We start from the raw sequence: 20315 nt of genomic DNA on the forward strand, positions 1-20315 counted from the left end.
GAGTTAGAAACCCTTGCTGATCCACTGCAAGTCATCTAGCAATGTACCTACAGATCCCAATTTACCTTCTGCCCATTGTGGATGTCCAGTGTTCTCAAAGAGTTTAGACAGAATAGTGATTCACAAATGATTCCAGAAGTTGTTAACAGTTTGCAGGCAGAGATTTACTTCTAAACTGAGATTAGGAGACTCAGGCTAAAGTTTATGATCTGAGAATCCTACTCTTCACCCCACATGTGTGGCAGCAGTTGGCTGGGCTTCCTCAGTGGTGGAAGAAAATCACTTTTCTCATGTTCCGAAGCCATGTTTTATTATTCCACATATTCTAGGGATGAGCTCTGGCACTGAAAGCAATTTTTCAAGTGCCAAGCCATGGTGAGTTCTCATTCTGGTTCAAGCTAAACCTTGGGTGTTGTAGGACTGGTGGTTATGGTCTTTCCATACTGGAAAGTGATTAAAGGATCACTTCCATGTCAAGCAATTAAACCCATTTCCCCCCTGGGAATTGTAGCTATGTGAGGGAGTTAACTGCAGTTCTCACAATTCTTTGGGTGCTCCACATGCTTCAAATATGCTTTAAATGTACAGTGCGGATGTGCCCCATGATCCTATTGTACCCCTTCCATCATTTTGTGTGGCCACAAGACCCACTGAGGAGCAAGTGTGAACACTCAATGTATAAGAGGGGAAGATTTTGTATAGTGGCTGAAACACAATAAGAAATCCAACATATTATTACAAGCCCAGACACCTTTTTTAGCCAATCCATAGAATTGGGTTGCCTAACCATATTTCCATTTTATTGGTTTTTGCCAATATATATAATTGTAGAGTTGGAAGGGACCACAAGGCTTATCTAGTGCAACCCCTGGCAATGCAGAAATCTTTTGCCCAATGTGAGGCTCAGACCCACAACCCTGAGATTAAGAGACTCATGCAGCTGTGAAGTTTCAAACAATATTACTCTGTCTGATGTCCTCTCTTTCTTGCATCTCCTTTTCTTCATGTTTTGGAGAGATCTGACTGAAGTGTTTAGTTATTCCTTTTCTCCAGAAGCATTCTAAAAATTCTTGTCCCCAAGCAGTTTGAGTTTGATCAGTTGGAGATGTAGAGGGAGATGTGTTTTAAATCTGAATATAGACATAGGTACAGACCCACATTTATAAAATATCCCCTCCCGGCAAAACTACTATATCTGAAAAAGAACACAGCAGTGAAACTATTAGCAGGGATTTAAACTAAAATGCGACTATTTCCTTTCCCCTTTCTACAAAACTTTCCTTATGCAATGGGCTTCCCTTCTCTAATAAGGAAACCAAGCAGAAACCAACTGTCCCCCAGCAGCGAGTCAGAATGACCGCACCCCACATTAAATGGGGGGCGCCCTTTGCGTGGTCGCGCACAGCCCCGGGGACTCTATGTGGCACCATTAGCACAGGCTTGGCTTGGCCTTCCCCAGGTGGGATATCTGGAGGTCTCCGCCTACCTCAGCCAGTTGCCCAATCCCGCGTGGGGAGGCGTTGCCAAGGTGATCAGGCCAGGTAGGGGGAGGGACCACCCTGCCCACACAATAGGAGGAGGATCTTACCTGGGAATCCTCAGTTGGCTCCAGAGCTTCTCCTGCCCTACCCACCCTCAGTTAAGACTTCTTTTGCAGGTTAACCTTTTATTCACAGGTACTCAGGGTCGCTGTTGAAGGGCCGGAAAGGAATTCTCCTGAATTGGCAGGTTTGCCTTTCCCATAGCAAAACATCACAACTTTGGCGGTATCAGGCCTTGGGTGGAATCCTTTAGTCTATCTTCCCTAAATGGGGGAGGGCATGTAGCGGTGACCCATGCCCCCCTTCTCTTTGTGGCAGCGATTCCAGGGTTCCCCGTTAAAGGAGTTGTTTTGAGGGGAGGCTTTGGCCGTATGCCTAGAAGTTGTCATTGCTCTCCCTTGCGATGGCAACGTAATGGGGGCAGGCTCTCTCTGCTTGAACATATGTTTTCCAGAGCCAGCCCATCCCCCCCACACTCTGGATAACCCTGATGTTCCCCAGATCCCTGGCAGGGGACTGGGAAGGATAAATGCCCAATGCCTGAGCCCAGGTCTACCCACACCTGAAACATAATAAAGTTGTGGCCACTTTTAATCCCATAGCACATTGTCCATAGTTGTTATTCCACATGGGGCCGTCCAAGGTTTGGGGGACTCTGCCCGTCCACACAAATGGAAGGGATGCACATTCTGTGAAGGTGATAGTGAATCTCTTCCTACCACTTTCACACTTCTTCACCTCCACCTCCAAATGAGCATTGCATCAGCAGCATAAAGCAGGTTACATAAACTTTGGTAATACATTCTCAAGCTGCTATTAACCCATTTTACTTAAATAGTAAATACGTTCTATATTTTGAAAGACTGTGTCTCTGGAGGATGGGACAGATGCACAATCAGCTCCAGTGCTGACACAAGGCATTTTCTCACATCCCCCCCCCCCATGTGACTGTCAGCATTTTAAGGGCCAAACTGGGCAAGATGCAGTTAGCATTAATAGCAACTGCAGGGGGAAGCACTGAATCCCTTTGATCACTGTTTCAGATAGCCAATCCACTTCTAACCCAAATGCAGCGGCTAGGTAAAAAGTTAGCACACTTCCCATCATTCAATGTGCCCTGGTCTTGTGCTTGCCTTTTGCCCTCAACTGCTTGCACTGTTTTCAGTTGTGCTTATACACCCAGACATTTTTCCTGCGGTTGAGACAAGGATCTGATTTCAAAACAAAATTTCCTTGCTAGCCTCACAGGACTTAGCTGGGCACTCTGCCTCTTATCAGTTTGAGTGCCCAGCAATGTGCTTGGGATGTCTAACTTTACTAATAGGGAGAGTGTTTCTACTTTCCTATTCTCAGACAGTAAAGCATTGGGGTACCTAAGGAACAGGCATATATAGAAAAATCCTTTCTCCTTGAACAGACCTTCTTAAAGAATTAGCATGGGCTTTGCCACATCAGATGGGTTACATCTCTAAACCACCTGTCTGACACTAATTATATTGTCCTCAAACTTTTCCTACTTAATTTCCTATCCCTGGAAGTTATCTTCTGTGCTAATGCTCACTTTTCAGTCCACAGAGAGGAAAATATACTTTAAACATGTTAATCGGCAGTAACCTTTGGTGCCAAATTGGAGCCCAAGATAAGAGGGTTTTTTTTATCAAGCAGTCAGACCAGAAAGCTGTTTACATGCTGCAGAATATTTCAGCTGTGTCTGGGAACCAATGTAAGCAACCTGGAATTTAAAGCATTGATTGCAGTCTGTTCTACCTTAGGAGGAGTTCTCTGTTTCACACATTATCTGGCACCAAGGGTAGGGAACCAAAGCCAGTCCTGGCCACCAGCTGCATGAACTGGAGGAGGAAGAGGAGTGTGTGTGTGTGTGGGGGGGGAGCGCCCTGCCCCTGGCAGCACGATCCTGGCAGGGTGCCATTGTGGCTGGCCCCTGACTGTGCTGGGTGCCATGCCCCCGCAGGTGGCACACCCCGCCTCAGGATGTGCGCCCTGCCCCTGCGGGCAGCACACCCTGCCCCCAGGATGCGCTCCCGCTACCACCTGCTCTCTGCCCCCCGGTCCTGGAGCATGAAGCTCCGCCACTGGTTGCATGTATCTGCGTTGCACATCTTGTAAAACATATGGTTATTGCATCCGTATTCCAACTTTTTGCATGCACATTTTAAAACTTGAATGTGAGAAATAGCCATTGGTTTCACACCATTTTCATCCGAAGGTCCCAGGAGTGGGGAACTGATTTGGATTGTCCACCCCTAGAGACCAATGGAATCTGGTAGATGCTCTGGGGAATTTCCAGATGCTCTGGGAAATTTCCCAGGAGACAGACCAGGTGCTCCATGTTTCACTGTAAAATGGCTCCCAAGGGTTCTCTTCGTTGCTGCAGAGCACACATTGCTGCTTGTTCTACTGAGGAGCTGCAGACAGTGACGCATGCTGGAGTGCAGGTAGTGGAAAACTCACTCTGAAGGTGTCTGGACACATGTTAGGTTACATATTTTTGTTTACCAATTGACAGTGAAAGCTTCAAAGGCACTTCAATGCCTTTGCTGGGTCATACCAAAAGTGGTAGATGGGCCCCTGGAGCATAGCACTTTGAGCATGAAGTCTTCCAGCTCCATAGTGCGTTGGATGTGCCAGAATTGTAACTCCAGTCAAGGCGTCCAATGCAGCGCCTTCTCACATTTTATGTTATTGAACTCAGTTTATGAGGCCTGATGATTATGGCCAGCACTGTTGCGATAATGTGGCCAGCTTCCTTGATGCCCATCCACCCCAGCTGGTCTTGCTCAGGTGCGTCCAGGCAAGTGCATCTCTATGTGATGGATTTGTGTCTTTTGCAACAAAAATTCAAAAACGTTCCTGTATAACCAGGCATTTGTGGGTGAGATGTTTTCAGTGTCCCTCCCTCTTAGTTTCAATTTATCTGTATGGGTTCTCTGTTTGTTTCTATGTTGCTTTGGAGTGCCTTGGGCAAGATAGGACCAACAAATGTAATAAATAATAATAAATAAACAAACAGCAAATTGCTTCCCCTTTGTGACAAACAAAATCCGCTGCCTTGCTCTGCCTTATCCTAGGGCCAGCTTTGGAGCTGGTATAACACCCTTACTCTTCAGAAGGCTCATTTTAAGAAAAACAGAAACATTTGGGGATCTGTTGACATATTTCCGACATCTTATCTAGGTTGGTCCTCAAGTGTCTCATAGAATCTGAGAGACCATTTAGGTCCATTTCTGTATTACATACCTGCATATGAAATCCCTTCATGTTTAGGAGGCACCTGAGTACATGAGATTTCCTGATCATAGAATTGTAGAGTTGGAAGAGGCCCTGGTTGAGTCATGATGCTTTTTTCCCTCTTCCAGTCAGACCCTTATATGGATTTTTAATATGGATAGTTAATAGGAATAAGCATTAAAGAGACACTTTGCATTGGTATCAAATACTGTACCAAATTCTAACCTAGCTAGATACAGCCAACCATTTGAATCACAGGGTTCAGGATATAATCTGAACAACTTGCAGGGTTCAGAGAACCATTTCTACTAGGCTACTACAATAACTGGTGGCTGGGCAGGGTTCCAACCTTCTCCTGTGTATTTGCACCTACCATAGGGGTGTGCTTATCAGAGGATAAGGAGACTGATGGTGGCCAGATGGCTGCTATTGTAATTGCCCACAATGTCCCGGAATGACACAGCACCTCTTTGGAGCATTGTAGGCAGTTGCCGTGGCAACCACATGGCACTCAGAACTGTGGAACAGAGAGTTAGAAGAATCTTTCTTTGCATCGGCCACTAGCCATAGCAATAAAATAAAATAAAATGTACTGAAGACAGAGGTGAAAACTTAACTATACAAAATACATTCTGGAGATTTACATCAATAATTAAATAATAGATCTTATTCTAATTGCCCTGGCTAATTTTTTTTGCAGTTTTTTCTGCCTCTTCTGGCATACAATATCAGGTCTGCTGGAGAATGCTTGTAATGTTCCAGTGTGTACTATCAGACCCAATGAATGGGTGCAATATTATTGTTCACTCAATATCATGGGCAAAATGATGAGGTCAACCAAACAACAGATTCTTTGGAAAACTTACCAGACTGGCCTCCAATATCTATAACTGAGGTCAATAACCTTATTTCACAGTTAAAAAATAATAAAGCACCAGGCCTAGGGGATCACATCAGAAATATGCAAAAGGGAAAAGCGCCTCAAAGCACCAAGATTCTGACACGCTATTTTCCCATATAAAAGGTGGCAATCACATACCATCAGCACCTGAAGTGTTTAAAGCTAAACCCCCAGCACAGTTATTGTATGGGGCTCAGATTTGGACAGGCGCTCACCTTGAATCTACAGAAACTGTTTAATCTAAAGCAATTTTTTTCTGTTCCATCCTGTGTTCCAAATGCTTCATTGCACTTGGAGGTTAATTTGTTGAATTACAGATTTGATGTAGGATATTTAATTATTGGCTTCAGCTAAATTTAAACTCCACTGGTCTACTACCCTTAGTATCGCAAGAGTTATGAGTGCACTTGGTCTAAAATTGTCAGCTGTAGAACAGGTGGCTGAAGGCTGTGGTGTCAGCAGCACAGTGCCCTTGGCACCTGCCTGTGGATTGCCACCTGCTGTAGCTCCAGCCCTGCTTTCTGCATTAATGTGCTTTGCCAGGGAACCTCTGGGCATAGCAGAAGACTTTGTGGTTTGTTGTAGGGTGCACATAAAACCCCGGCCCGATTCCTTGGATCTCACCATTGCCTAATATGCACCAGGCATACTTACAGGAACACCACATTGCAGGGGAAGTGAGTATCAAGTTGCCTTTCAGGGGAAAGTTGCCTGCCACCACTAATATTTCTTATTGAGCAAGTCTCAGGCTTCTTTGAAACACAGCCTGACTGCTGTGAGGATAAGATGCTGAAGAATTCAAGGGAGCTCATACGTAGAGTTTGTAGTCAGTTATTGGAAGTGATTTCTCTACACTCAGCCTGTTGAGTAATGCCCAGTCCTAGAAGTAACTTGTGTCAAAGCACACATGTCTGTGAGGAAGTGGGAACTCCTTTTGCTACGTGCAGTTTGGGTGCACAGGGTATGAATGACTCAGAATTTAGCAATAATTGGGAGGGTGGCTTTAAGTCATGAGAAAGATAAGACACTGGTCTTACGAAGTTTACCATGTGAAATCCTTAAAACTGCCCTGTTTGCACAGTGAAAACCCTTCTTTGCTCAACTATTACATATCGTATTCACAGAGTAGTAAACGTGTGTTTTTCACACATAGTGATCTAAATGCACTTACTGTACTTTTCTCTCTGAAAATGCCTTTCTCATTAACAAAACTGTTCTCTCCATATCCCTCCAGGCAGCTGTAGGTGCATTTTCTGCTGCTCCAGAGAAGCGGACACGGAGCAATGGATCCAAACTACAAGAAAGAAGATTCCACCTAAACATTAGGAAGAACTTCCTGACAGTAAGAGCTGTTCGGCAGTGGAATTTGCTGCCAAGGAGTGTGGTGGAGTCTCCTTCTTTGGAGGTCTTTAAGCAGAGGCTTGACAACCATATGTCAGGAGTGCTCTGATGGTGTTTCCTGCTTGGCAGGGAGTTGGACTCGATGGCCCTTGTGGTCTCTTCCAACTCTATGATTCTATGATTCATGTGGCCCTTGGGTGTCCGAGTGTAGAGTCTGCTTTCAACACCAGTGATCTTACACTCAAGCTAAAGTTAGAAAGAAACATAATATGAAAGTTAATTATCCAGTGGTGGGGAGGGTAGAAATCCAAAACCTCACTAGTGCAAGATGCATAATGGATTCTGAATAGGGTTGCCAGGTCAGGAGCATCCCAGACCCTTAGGATGGCCCCCAGTGATGTCACAAGGTGGGCCCTGGAGATGGAAGTTAATTGGGAGAAGGGAGAAGAAAAGGGCAGACCCCTCAGAACATTTATGTTATAATTTGTCGCCAGCTGTTGCTGGGCTGAAGCTTGCAAGCTACATGCACATTCGTCTTCTTTTTCTGCTTCAATACTTTATTATGAAGTTAAAACAATCCAGTAAGAAATATGAAATAAAAAAAAGAAAAAAAAGAGAGGAAAGTACAAACCCTTGACCATAAAAAAATCAAGCTTCACAGCCAGTACATCATAAAACAAGGTACATTCTCAAGAGACTGCACATTGAATTACATGTTACAACATAAACCAATCTGATACAGGAAGAGTACAAAGGGATTTCTGCCCAAGTAATTTGGGACTGAAGTGTTCAGTCATGAACACTCAGGTTGACAGACTGTGCCTTAGTAATGAACTGGACCCCCATCATCAAACTGCCGTGAAGCCCCCCTGAAGGACTGGTGCATTACCCAGTTATTCCTATTTATCAAGGTTTAAGGGCTGCACCAATTTGGGTTAATTGCCCCCTAGATACTGTCTCACCAATTGGCATTTGCAAGATTACACCAGCATGCAGGAAAAGACTTGAAGAATAAGAGAGTTCCTCAGGCTTTGTTAATAGCTTATAGAGCATGGAATCAGCTAGGAACCTCTCATGAATATTATTAGGTTTTGTTTTTCTTTACTTGCAGAGCTAAAAAAAGTTGGAAGGTAAGGAAGCAATGGGGAGCGAGGGGGCACCAATGTGACCCCCATGGGCACCCATGCGTCTGCAGATGCCTCCACAGGGTCCCCTATGAAAGAAGAGTTATTGAAAGAAGAGTTCTGTTGTATCCAATAGAATAGGTGGCAGTGTGGGCTTGGTGGTGGTACATGTGGGAGTGCCCACCATGGGTTTTATTTGATAAATCTTGGTTGTGTTATTCAGATCTGTTGCTTTCTGATTCATTACTTTCAGTGATGATACCTTTATTCTCTTCCAGTAGACTTCCTCAATTGCAGTCCTAGTTGAGGGGCTGTACATAGTTAAAGAAGGGCGTCTGACAAAGGGCATTTCAAACATAGGTTGAACACAGGGCTGAATGAAGCTGAGATGACATAATAAACGTATTTATTTGGGAGCAAGTTCCATTGAATCCAGTGGGCCTTACATAGCATCACACTGTCATCATGCTGTTAAGTAGGGCAGGCTATTCTCAAAAGGGGGGTGGCACACAAGAGGGACAGAAATGTGCTTGTTGAAACATTAAACAACCATGATAATGTATCCATTGATTTATGCCTGTTGGAAAGGAGATCCCATTGATTTCCCCTTCTCTAGAAGTGGCTTACCTGGTGAGGTGGAACATGCAGTGCATGCTTCCTGGCAGGTGAGTTGCTGCTGCTTACTGGGAATGACCAGGCAGTGGGCATGTTGCCATGGCACAGGTGCACCAGTGGAAGTGCCGGATTGACTCCACTGGTGCACCAGTGCATCCTCTCTCTTCCTTTGCCCATCTTTTTCCCGGTAATTGACAGCCACACACCTGCCAGAAGCTAGTGTTGCGGCTCTGCCTCATTAGGCAAGCCACTTCTGCCTCTCTCTCTCTTAGCCCATGATATCAGAGCAAAGACTAATAAGGAAGCATTTGGATTCTTGATGCAGCCCACACTGTGGTTGATAGGTGTAGAGAATCTTCATTATTGCCCAGAAAGCCCAGTCCCATTTCTGGGTGTTTGCCTACTAGAGAAAAGAGTGAGTGGAGTGCTCTGATATATTGTATAGCTGTTCTTCTGTGTAAAAGTCTTCTGAGCAGGACTCAAACAAGGTAGCGAGGTAAAAAGGAGGACAGAGGTCACGTACCATTTTTGTAGTTGAAGGGGCAATTGATTCACTCAAGTGCAAATCAAGAGCTCAAGGATAGCCAATCAAATGCAAAAAGCAATTGCAAAAGAAGTCTGAAAAATCCTGGGATAAAGGGGCAGAAGAAGTGAAATAACTACACGTTGGTGAGTGTGTGATGATCATGACTCATGAGCAGCAAGAAGCAGTGATACTGCAAAACAACCACCCAACTAAACAAAAAACCCTAGTGTGGATCAGGCACTGCTGAAATTCCCTCTCTTACACAACTTTGTAAGGTACGTGACCTCTGTCCTCCTTTTCCCTGGAATGCTCAAAATCCAACTGAGTGTATCCCAAGCTTGGAAAACACAGCAGTAAATGTTCAATAAAACTGGAGTCCATTCTTGTCGCATTCACTCTTAGTTTTCAATCAGTCATAGTCTACTCTCTCATTAACTTTTGTAGCAAAGTCCTTCCCAAATTTACTATCTGCACTTCCATTTTATTGAACTGCCACTGTAGCTCTCTGAAAAGAAGAGCTACAATGTTTTTTTTAGGGCATTCTACCCAATTATTTGTGCTGAGGAGAACAGAAGTAGTGGAGGGAGAACCATAACCATTGCCATTAGTAGCCATCAGTAGCCCTCTCCCTCCATGAATTTGTCTAATCTTCTCTTGAAGTCACCCAAGTGGTGGTCTTCGACTGCATCCTGTGGCATCAAGTTCCATAGTTTGTGTGTGGAAAAGTGCTTTCTTTTTCTCCATTCTGAATCTTCCAATGTTCAGCTTCATTGGATTGCCTTGAATTTTACTATTATGAGAGAATCTGAGAAAATGAATGATGGTGTCATGCGTATTATAAAAGCTTTCTGAGATGGAACAGCAAGCCAGTAAAAGATTGTGCCTCTGTGTTTTTCTTGAAGTCTGTTCCATTGTCTCTGGGTACATGCTTGAGTGCAGAAAGAAACGAGTACAGTATATGAGTCTGAGAGGTTCAGGATCTCAGGATAATACTTGCCAGAAGAACATTGTGTTCTTCAATGCACTGAGCACCGAGTCACAAAAATAATCACCTGCACTGCTATCCTAACCATATTTGCATTGTTTGCAAACAGGACTGTCGTAGTAAGGTCTGCTTCTGTGCTTAGTTGTTCTGGTGTGGTGCAGTATTGCTGCAACCAACTAATGCCTGCCTTCATTCCTGCAGCTGGATCCTATGTAAGTTTACTTGGAAGTATTTCCCACTGAGTTCAGTGCAGGTAAGATTGCTGCTTTACTTAGATAAACATCATTGTGAGGTTGCTGCAAGAAACAGGTAAGTAAATTTGGCTCACCAAGGGTGGCATATTTTCTCACCTTAAGAGCACAGATTAAGACAGGGTTCTCATCCCAGTTTATGGCTGCAACCACAAGGGTGGTCACTGGGCTAATAATAATAATAATAATAATGCCTCACCCATCTGGTTGGGTTTCCCTAGCTGCTCTGGGTGGCTTCCAGCACATATGGAAACATAATAAACATCAGACATTCAAAACTTCCCTGATACAGGGCTGCCTTTAGAATATGTGTACTAGCTGCAGATGCAGTCACAATGAAAAATATTATACAAGTCATCAAAACAAAATGATTCAGTGTTTGTGTTTAAAGTAGTTTATGATCAGGTTTGAGCAACTGTGGCTACAATGTTGGTGAGGTGGGCAAACTTCTTTTTGTTTGGTTGATTATATGTTTCATGTGGTCACAAGATACAGAAAACTCCCTTATACTGAGTCAGACAGATCAGTGCATCTGGCTCAGTATTTGTTCACTCAGCTAGCAGACGCTCCAGCGTTTCAGGGAGGGGTCTCCTAATCTGGAGAAGCCAGGAATTGAACCAGGTGCCTTCTGCATATCTTTCTAAAGAAGCTAGATGAAGGGTCAGCAACATACTGCCTTCCAGAAGTTGCCCCTCGCAGTGGCCTCCCATCATCCCTGACCATCCCTGGAGTCCAAAGACATTTTCGCAGTGCAGATGAACAATTGGCTCACACTTTGAGGACCGCTTTTGATTTCAAACCACAGGATGAGGGAAGCAACATAACAAGCCAGTATTTTATCACTGGAAATAAACCATGGAAAAATCCACACCCTATTTAGCCTTCATATTTATCAGATGGTTTACATCTCCATGAAAGCCAGTATATATATACCAATCAAAACCTGATTGTGTTGAGTACTCAGTTTAGTGCTGGACCAGCGGTATAATGCAGGTGACTGCTGAATTTAGGGAGCTGCTCAATAGAAGGTCCTGCCAGCTGCATCCTCTTTCTGATGTGCGCATGGGCTGGTTGTTTGGAAGAGGCTTGTCTCATTGCTGAGCACAAGTTCCCAGGACTGGGATAAATGGCACAGCTCCTTATCAGCCACCTTTGCGAACAAAGGCCCGTGGTGAGGAAAGTGTCCTTCCATAATCTTTATAGCTGCAATAGGACCTGGAGCTGCTCATGTCTGCAGACACATGAGCGGAGAGCGAGCACTTAGCTGGCTGCTGATCTGTTGTTTCATTAAGGATTTTGTGTTGTAAAGTTATATGGCCCAGCCGAGCTCCTTACTGATCTTTAGTGTTTGTAAACATTCCATAGTCTTTAGTGTAGTCCTGGTGACGTGGGGCATCCTGGTCAGGCCATCAGCCACCTTAAAGAGACATTGACAAGCATATGAGCCATGCCATGCCTTTGCTTACAGTTACAGTTACAGTTACACCATGGTATTCAGTTCTCACCAGGAAGGCGTTTTTTAAGGCAGGCTCAGGGGCAGATGTGGGTGGCGCTGTGGGTTAAACCACAGAGCCTAGGACTTGCCAATCAGAAGGTCGGCGGTTCGAATCCCCGCGACGGGGTGAGCTCCCGTTGCTCGGTCCCTGCTCCTGCCAACCTTGCAGTTCGAAAGCACGTCAAAGTGCAAGTAGATAAATAGGTACCGCTCCAGCGGGAAGGTAAACAGCGTTTCCGTGTGCTGCTCTGGTTCGCCAGAAGCGGCTTAGCCATGCTGGCCACATGACCTGGAAGCTGTACGCCGGCTCCCTCGGCCAATAAAGCGAGATGAGCGCCACAACCCCAGAGTCGGTCACGACTGGACCTAACGGTCAGGGTCCCTTTACCTTTACAGGGGCAGAAGCCCTGTCAAGCAAGTGCAAGGTTACCTTCAGATGATTGGTTTGGGGTCCCTCTATTCTAGAGGAATCCTTTCCCAGTTTGTGTCAGAGTCCGTAGTCAAATACCCAAGGCTCTGCAGGTGCTCATGCAGGACAAGAGGGAAGCTGTGGACAAAGGATTCCAATAGCAGAAGGATGGAGTGGGACAACCTAGGAGTATTGGTCAGGAATGTGGAAAGAATTGCAGTGAGCAGAAGTCCCAAAAAGCTGTTGTTTCTCTTGGCCAGATTGAAGTAGGAATTTCAGTAGGGAAGATTCCTCAAAAACAATTACCGTATTTATGGAGGCTGCAAAAGAATAGGGAACATGAAGGGCAGAATTTCCTATCTTGTCAGTGCAAGGATTTCTGTTTGTTCAGGGGGAGTTTCTCTTCTACCACTATGCATGCAACCTCCCCAAATCTGCTCCAAGAGGGATGGGGGAACCTCTAGAACAGGTTTGGGGGGATGTTCAGGGGGAGGATATCCCATTCTGCAGGCAGAAATCCTTGCCCTCTTAGTGCTACATTGGATACATCCTGAAATCAAGAATGCAGTGCTTTTGTTTGCCGAGCCTCAGAATATTTCCTTGTGGGATTTTCAAAGGGGAGAGCCATGGCTCAGTGGCAGAACACACATTTTGCATGCAAAAGGTCCATTATTGGCATCTCCAAGTATAGCTGGGAGAGTCACCCATTTGAAATCCTGATGTGTCACTGCTGATCCGTGTAGACAATACAGTGGTACCTCGGGATGCGAACGGGATCCATTCTGGAGCCCCGTTCGCATCCTGAACACAACGTAAGCCGCAATGGCACATCTGTGTGTGCGTGGGTCGTGTTTTGCCACTTCCGCACATGTGCATGGCGTCATTTTGAGCATCTGTGCATGCGCGAGCACCGAATCCCGGAAGTAATGCACTCCGTTACTTCCGGGTTGCCACGGAGCGCAACTCGAACGCACACAACCCGAAGCACATTCAACCCGAGGTATGACTGTACTGAGCTGGATGGATCTCCCCAACCCCCCCATAACATTTTATTAATTTGTCAACAATAGCAAAAATACTGTAAAAGAAACAACAATAACAAATCAAAACAGTTTGACTTCCCCCTATTCCCTTTCTTGGTTTCATTGTATATCAACGTGCTGCATGTCCATTGTGAAATTTTAACCATTTGAATTACTTATTATCCATTCATAATAATCGTAAAGTAATCTTAAAACCCTGCTAATGTATTAACCTGTGTACATTGCTTCTGTATATATGCAATAAAGTCCTTCATTCTTCCTTAAATTCGTTGTTGTCTCTTCCTCTTAATTTCATTGTCAATTTTGCCATTTCAGCATATTCTGTTAATTTAACTTGCCAATCTTCTGTAGCTTGGGACACTTTCTTTTTTCCAATGTTGTGCTAATAATGTTCATATGGCTGTAGTTGCATACATAAACAAATTCTTTCATGATCTTGGTAAATCCACTCCTCTAATGCCTAGTAGGAAAGCTTCTGGGTTTTTTTAACAAAGGTTATTTTAAACATCTTTTTCATTTCATTATAAATCATTTCCCAATATTAACAATTTTACAGTCTCACCACATATGAAAAAATGTCCCTTCTGTTGCTTTACATTTCCAACTCTTGCTTTCTTTAGTTTTGTACATTTTTGCTAATTTGACAAGAGTTAGATACCATCTGTACATCATTTTCATATAATTTTCTTTAATTGCCACAGATGCATGGATTTCATCTCATTCTTCCATAGTTTTTCCCATTCCTCCATCTGGATATTGTGTCCCACACCTTCTGCCCATTTAATCATGACTGATTTAACCTGTTCATCTTTCGTTTCCCATTCCAGCAACAGATTGTACATTTTTGATATTTGTTTCTTATCATTTTCTATTATTTCTCTCTGAAAGGTTGAAATTTCATATTGAAATCCCAACTTTTTATCATTTTTAAGTATTACGTTGAGCTGGATGGAGCAATGGTCCAACTCAGTATAAGGCAGCTTCCTATGTCTTCAGATATGCTTGGTGCCATTCCTGTGCATCTCATAGAATCATAGAATCATAGAATCATAGAGTTGGAAGAGACCACAAGGGCCATCGAGTCCAACCCCCTGCCAAGCAGGAAACACCATCAGAGCACTCCTGACATATGGTTGTCAAGCCTCTGCTTAAAGACCTCCAAAGAAGGAGACTCCACCACACTCCTTGGCAGCAAATTCCACTGTCGAACAGCTCTTACTGTCAGGAAGTTCTTCCTAATGTTTAGGTGGAATCTTCTTTCTTGTAGTTTGGATCCATTGCTCCGTGTCCGCTTCTCTGGAGCAGCAGAAAACAACCTTTCTCCCTCCTCTATGTGACATCCTTTTATATATTTGAACATGGCTATCATATCACCCCTTAACCTCCTCTTCTCCAGGCTAAACATGCCCAGCTCCCTTAGCCGTTCCTCATAAGGCATCGTTTCCAGGCCTTTGACCATTTTGGTTGCCCTCCTCTGGACATGTTCCAGTTTGTCAGTGTCCTTCTTGAACTGTGGTGCCCAGAACTGGACACAGTACTCCAGGTGAGGTCTGACCAGAGCAGAATACAGTGGCACTATAACTTCCCTTGATCTAGATGCTATACTCCTATTGATGCAGCCCAGAATTGCATTGGCTTTTTTAGCTGCCGCGTCACACTGTTGGCTCATGTCAAGTTTGTGGTCAACCAAGACTCCTAGATCCTTTTCACATGTACTGCTCTCAAGCCAGGTGTCACCCATCTTGTATTTGTGCCTCTCATTTTTTTTGCCCAAGTGCAATACTTTACATTTCTCCCTGTTAAAATTCATCTTGTTTGTTTTGGCCCAGTTCTCTAATCTGTCAAGGTCATTTTGAAGTGTGATCCTGTCCTCTGGGGTGTTAGCCACCCCTCCCAGTTTGGTGTCATCTGCAAATTTGATCAGGATGCCCTTGAGTCCATCATCCAAGTCGTTGATAAAGATGTTGAATAAGACCGGGCCCAAGACAGAACCCTGTGGCACCCCACTAGTCACTCTTCTCCAGGATGAAGAGGAACCATTGATGAGCACCCTTTGGGTCCGGTCAGTCAGCCAGTTACAAATCCATTGAGTGGTAGCAGAGTCAAGACCGCATTTTACCAGCTTCTTTACAAGAATATCATGGGGCACCTTGTCAAATGCCTTGCTGAAATCAAGGTAGACTACATCCACTGCGTTCCCTTCATCTACCAGGCTTGTAATTCTCGTAAGATCACATTGTTGGGGGCACACATCGTGTCTAGCAGCTCTTTCAGCCAGACAGCAACACTTTCCAAATATTGCACAGTGTTATTTTTACCCTTGTCTATTGACAAGGCACAAGAGACCATTGCCACATCTCCCAGTTCCACATGGTTTCAGTATGGGCAAAGGTCAGCAGTACGTGGACTTTGGTTCCTGAAGGATAAATGACTTGCTGGTTACTAGCATGGAACAGAGATTACATAACACAGGTGGCTGATGCTGCAGACAAAAAATGACTGCGTTCAGAGGAGATGGGAAAAGAAAAGGACTCTGGTTATTCTGATGGTTATTGTAGGGTTACCAGACATCCCCGGTTCCCAGGGACATTCCCTGGATTTGCAATCTGTCCCCAGACAAATTCTGTCTCCAGAATGTCCCCAGATTTGCAAATCTGTCCCCAGGAAAAGTGGCGGCAGCAGCCTCAGCAGCCCAGAGCCAGCCTGGTAGTGCAGTTGGCTCTGGATGGCTTCAGGACCTGCTTGCTGCCGCCGCCACTGCCAAAGGGGAACCAGGGATGTCCGGCGGTACAGATCTCCTGCCCACTTCCCCCTTTGTTTTGACAGATTGGGGGATGCTCGGGATCGCGAGTGGGTGGCCGTTGCCCAGGAGGGGTGCAAAGCACACAGTTTCTCTGCCAGGCAAGGTGCAAAGCCCTTCTTTCACACCCTGTGAAACATAAATGAGCAGAGTTTTTAAAAACTGGGCAATGGCTGCCCACCCGCAACTCCTGAGCCTCCCCCGATCAGTCAAAACAAACGGGGGGAGAGGGGAGGATATCAGGGGAGGCTCAGGAGTCACTGGTGGGTGGCACACCGTTGCTGTTTTTTAAAAACTCTGTGCATTTCACAGGGTACGAAAAAAGGGCTTTGCACCTTTGTACAATATGCATGTGTGCTTGGGCCCAGGGTCTTTTGCCTCACCATCCCCACTACTGACTCCCTATTGCTACTCAGCTTCAAAAGGAAAAAAAAAAAGTGTCCCGGGATTCATTGAAAAAAACCTGGTAACTATAGGTTATTGGGAGGGTGGACACCTAGTTCAGGGATTCTGTTTTAACCAGCCAGTGCATGCTGATGCCATCCTCCTGCAATTCTGAGGGTCTCTGGTTATCTGTTAGCTAGCATTTGAAATTCACCAGGCGCCAGGTGCATTTTGCACCTAGCTATCAGCCACTTGTGACCAAGTGAAGATGCCTGGGCATCAGAATGTTGCCCAATGTCTTCACTATTTGGAGCTGCATACCTGAGGATCCTTGGATCTGGACTTTTTTCACACACTAGCAACACATCCTGTAGAATTCTATCTGTTATATTTTATTATCTGAACAATCAGAATGAATTTCAGGAACCCAAAGGCTGTATTGAAAAATACGACTTTCGAGCCATCTGATCCCAAAATGGCAACTAGGCCATTTGGGCAACTGTAACTCTGGTTTAAGGAGCCATTTGGCACCTAGTTTATATATCTGAGTTTCTAGCTGCATGTGGATTCTGTTAGATACTCAACCATGCTGACTGCTGGTACCTCGCTTGCAATCAGTTCCTGCATGTCTTCTTACAGAAATTGAAGATATGGTTGCTTCGCAGCTGTTGAACTTCCTTTCTCTAGAGATCTGAAAGAAGCTGAAAACTAGCGGGTGTGGGGACACTTGCATATATCTCAACCATCCTTTTTCTTCTGTTGCCCAGTTTTCATTTCTCTCTGAATTCTGTCATCTTGTTTCCAGTAAATGGAATGTAGTCATTGCAGTAGACATTTAAATTCAGCAATGTCAGCCTTGGCTGTCACTCTGACTGCAATATTGGTCAATAAGCCCAAACAGGAAACATTCCAGTCGTGTTTGCTTAGGGTAGGGGTTTTGTGTGTGTAAATGTATAGACAAGCTCAGAATGGTGTATCCGTCTAGTCAGATGGGACTTTAGCCGTGCAGCAATACATTGGTTGTCATGCAGAGTCCCATATTGCTAGACCATGGTCAGCTGATCTCCAGTAGGCGAGACTTGAGGTCAGTTGTCCAGTTAAGAGGTTCACATTTTCCCCCAATGCAGATAAGATGAAGTAGCAAGAGAATATTAAAAGAAAATGGGAACACATGGCAACTTGCAGAAGATCACTGCATATCCATTGTAAAAATGCGTTAAAAATTGGCCAAACCCGCCCTCAAGAAAACAGCTATTTTCTGTTTTTTGTTTTTGTTTTTAATATTGATTGTGAATTGCATGGAAATTGCTGAAGGCTAAGGCACACATTTTACAAGCAAACAAACAAATAGTTCTACATTGTTGTAGCCCGGCTTCAGCTGGGGAGGGCGGGATATAAATAAAATTTATTATTATTATTATTATAACAAATGAATAAATCTCTATTGCTCAGTTCAGAAGTTTTGCTTCATGATTATCTCCACCAATAATCAAACAGTTCAGGGCAGAGGAGCCAATGAAACACCTATGATTTCCTCAAGTAGAGATGCCGCCACAAGAGAAAAGGGGTGGGGTGCCCTTAGAGGTTCGCTGCCTTCTGCATAGAGAGACCTGTATAGAATTGGACTGTTAGCAATTCAGTATATCTACAAAGAACCTGATCATACTGAAGTAGCAGTAGCAGTAGCAGTAGTTATTATTATGATTATGATTATGATTATGAATATGATTTATTTATTTACTAAGTTGTAGAACTGTCTCTTCCCTCATTACACAGCTTTAAGCGAATGCTGAAGATGAAGCCCCTTACCCTGGTTTTTGGCATTTAAGATGTACATTTTAAGGACCTGCCCTAGTCCTGTGATTGTAAGTTGTTTAAAACTCTTTTTAATATTGTCTTTTTAATGTTGTGACCCACCTTGGGACCTTAAGGAGAAGGGTGGATTACTAACAACAACAACAACAACAACAACACTTTCCAAGATAGCATTTGCATCCTCTTAAATCTTGTACTGAAGAGGCTATATAGATGTTTTGCTTCTAAATAACAATTTTAAAAATCATGTTATTATCTTAGGTACATTCGAAAGCACGTCAAAGTGCAAGTAGATAAATAGGTACCACTCTGGTGGGAAGGTAAACAGCGTTTCCGTGTGCTGCTCTGGTTCGCCAGAAGCGGCTTAGGCATGCTGGCCACATGACCCAGAAGCTGTACGCCGGCTCCCTCGGCCAGTAAAGCAAGATGAGCGCCACAACCCCAGAGTCAGCCACGACTGGACCTAATGGTCAGGGGTCCCTTTACCATTACCTTTACATAAGGGATTCTCTTTTCTTTATGTTATATTAATCAACTGAAATGTGTTTTGCCATTTTAAGCTACACAAATACATTTTTAAAAAAGAAACAACTCAAGCCTGCTGTGTATTATTTAACAGGCTTGTTCTGTGAATAATTGTATCAAAAGCTATGAACTTAAATAATATTGTTATGTAACTGTCTTTCTTGGTTGCTCCTTTGGGGAGGGGAGTATTTCATATTCATCACCAACTGCTGGCTTTTATTACTGAAATTACTATTGAATTAGTCCCAGAACAATTTATTTTTGAGGAGGAGGGGAGGTTTGGCTCAATAATGCTTTCAAATTATTTCATGGGAAAGACTGTGGAGATGATGATGATGATGATTTTCTATACTACTTTATATTTTAAAGAAGAAAAAAACTACAAGAAAACAACCCAGAATCAAACAGTGTGAAGGAGATGAAGTACAGAATGCACATTTAATGCAGCAAAGTTAACAAAAAAAAGAAAAGAAAATTAGCTATGCCTTTCAAAAGAAAACATTATTAAAGGAAGTAAAATATAAAATGCACATTTAAAATAGCATAATTGGCAAGAGAAAAGAAAATTATCATGATGTTGGCATCCCTCTGTCTCAGGAGACAATGGAAGAGTGAACCTTCAGGGGTAAACTCAAACCATTGGAGAGTTACAGCACTTTCTGTGACTGTAGAGACCGATAAGGGAGAGACATGTTTTATCGCAGATGGGGCAGAAGAAGGCATCTGGTTTTGCAGAAGTATAGAGCATATCTGCTGCTGTTGCTGCCAATCCTGCCAATAGTGGTAGGCAGCAGCGGTAGAAACTCAGGCTTGATGACCTGGATCTGTGCTAAGATACAGCCCAGATGGTCTCTGGCCTCTTCAGCAGCCTCAACCTTTGTAGCTGGAGTCAGTCCTGATTCTTCCTTCCCAGGCCACGTGGGAAAAAGTCTGCAAAGCAGGGAGCAGGTCTTCCATAGCCAAGATGGTACAGAATAATGCTACATTCCAGCACAAACCTAGGATCTATCAAGACTGGTTGACATAGAGCTTTAAGTGATAATAGGAACCAAAGGCAAGCCCTGCTGGACCAGGCTGAAGACCCATCTAATCTATCTTCCTTTTCTCACAGTGGCCATCCTGATGCCTGTGGGAAGCTCACAAGCAGGACATGAGAGCCACAGCACACTCCCCTATGGGATTCCCATCAACTGGGGTTCAGGGCCATGCTGCCTTCCTTGTGAAGGGAAATGGCAGAAGGGAAGGAAGACAAAGTTGAGAATGAACTTTGACCTGCAGGTGAGTCTGTCTACTTAGTGCCACTGAACTGCA

General features: G+C 44.1%; 1 protein-coding gene and 1 long non-coding RNA gene across 2 annotated transcripts in view; both read left to right on the top strand.

Annotated features, from left to right (window-relative positions):
* Nucleotides 1-20315, top strand: part of LOC310679408 — a 279663-nt gene that overhangs the window by 76087 nt on the left and 183261 nt on the right. The window lies entirely within an intron of this gene.
* The window catches only part of LAMB3 (laminin subunit beta 3), a 53031-nt gene continuing 52947 nt past the window's right edge, over nucleotides 20232-20315 (top strand). The window contains exon 1 of the mRNA XM_083444249.1: nucleotides 20232-20282. The gene's annotated coding sequence lies outside the window, so the exon portion shown is untranslated. The remainder of the gene's footprint in view (nucleotides 20283-20315) is intronic.

The sequence above is a fragment of the Podarcis tiliguerta genome (assembly GCF_965153285.1).
Source record: "Podarcis tiliguerta genome assembly, chromosome: 6".
NCBI classification, from domain to species: Eukaryota; Metazoa; Chordata; class Lepidosauria; order Squamata; family Lacertidae; genus Podarcis; species Podarcis tiliguerta.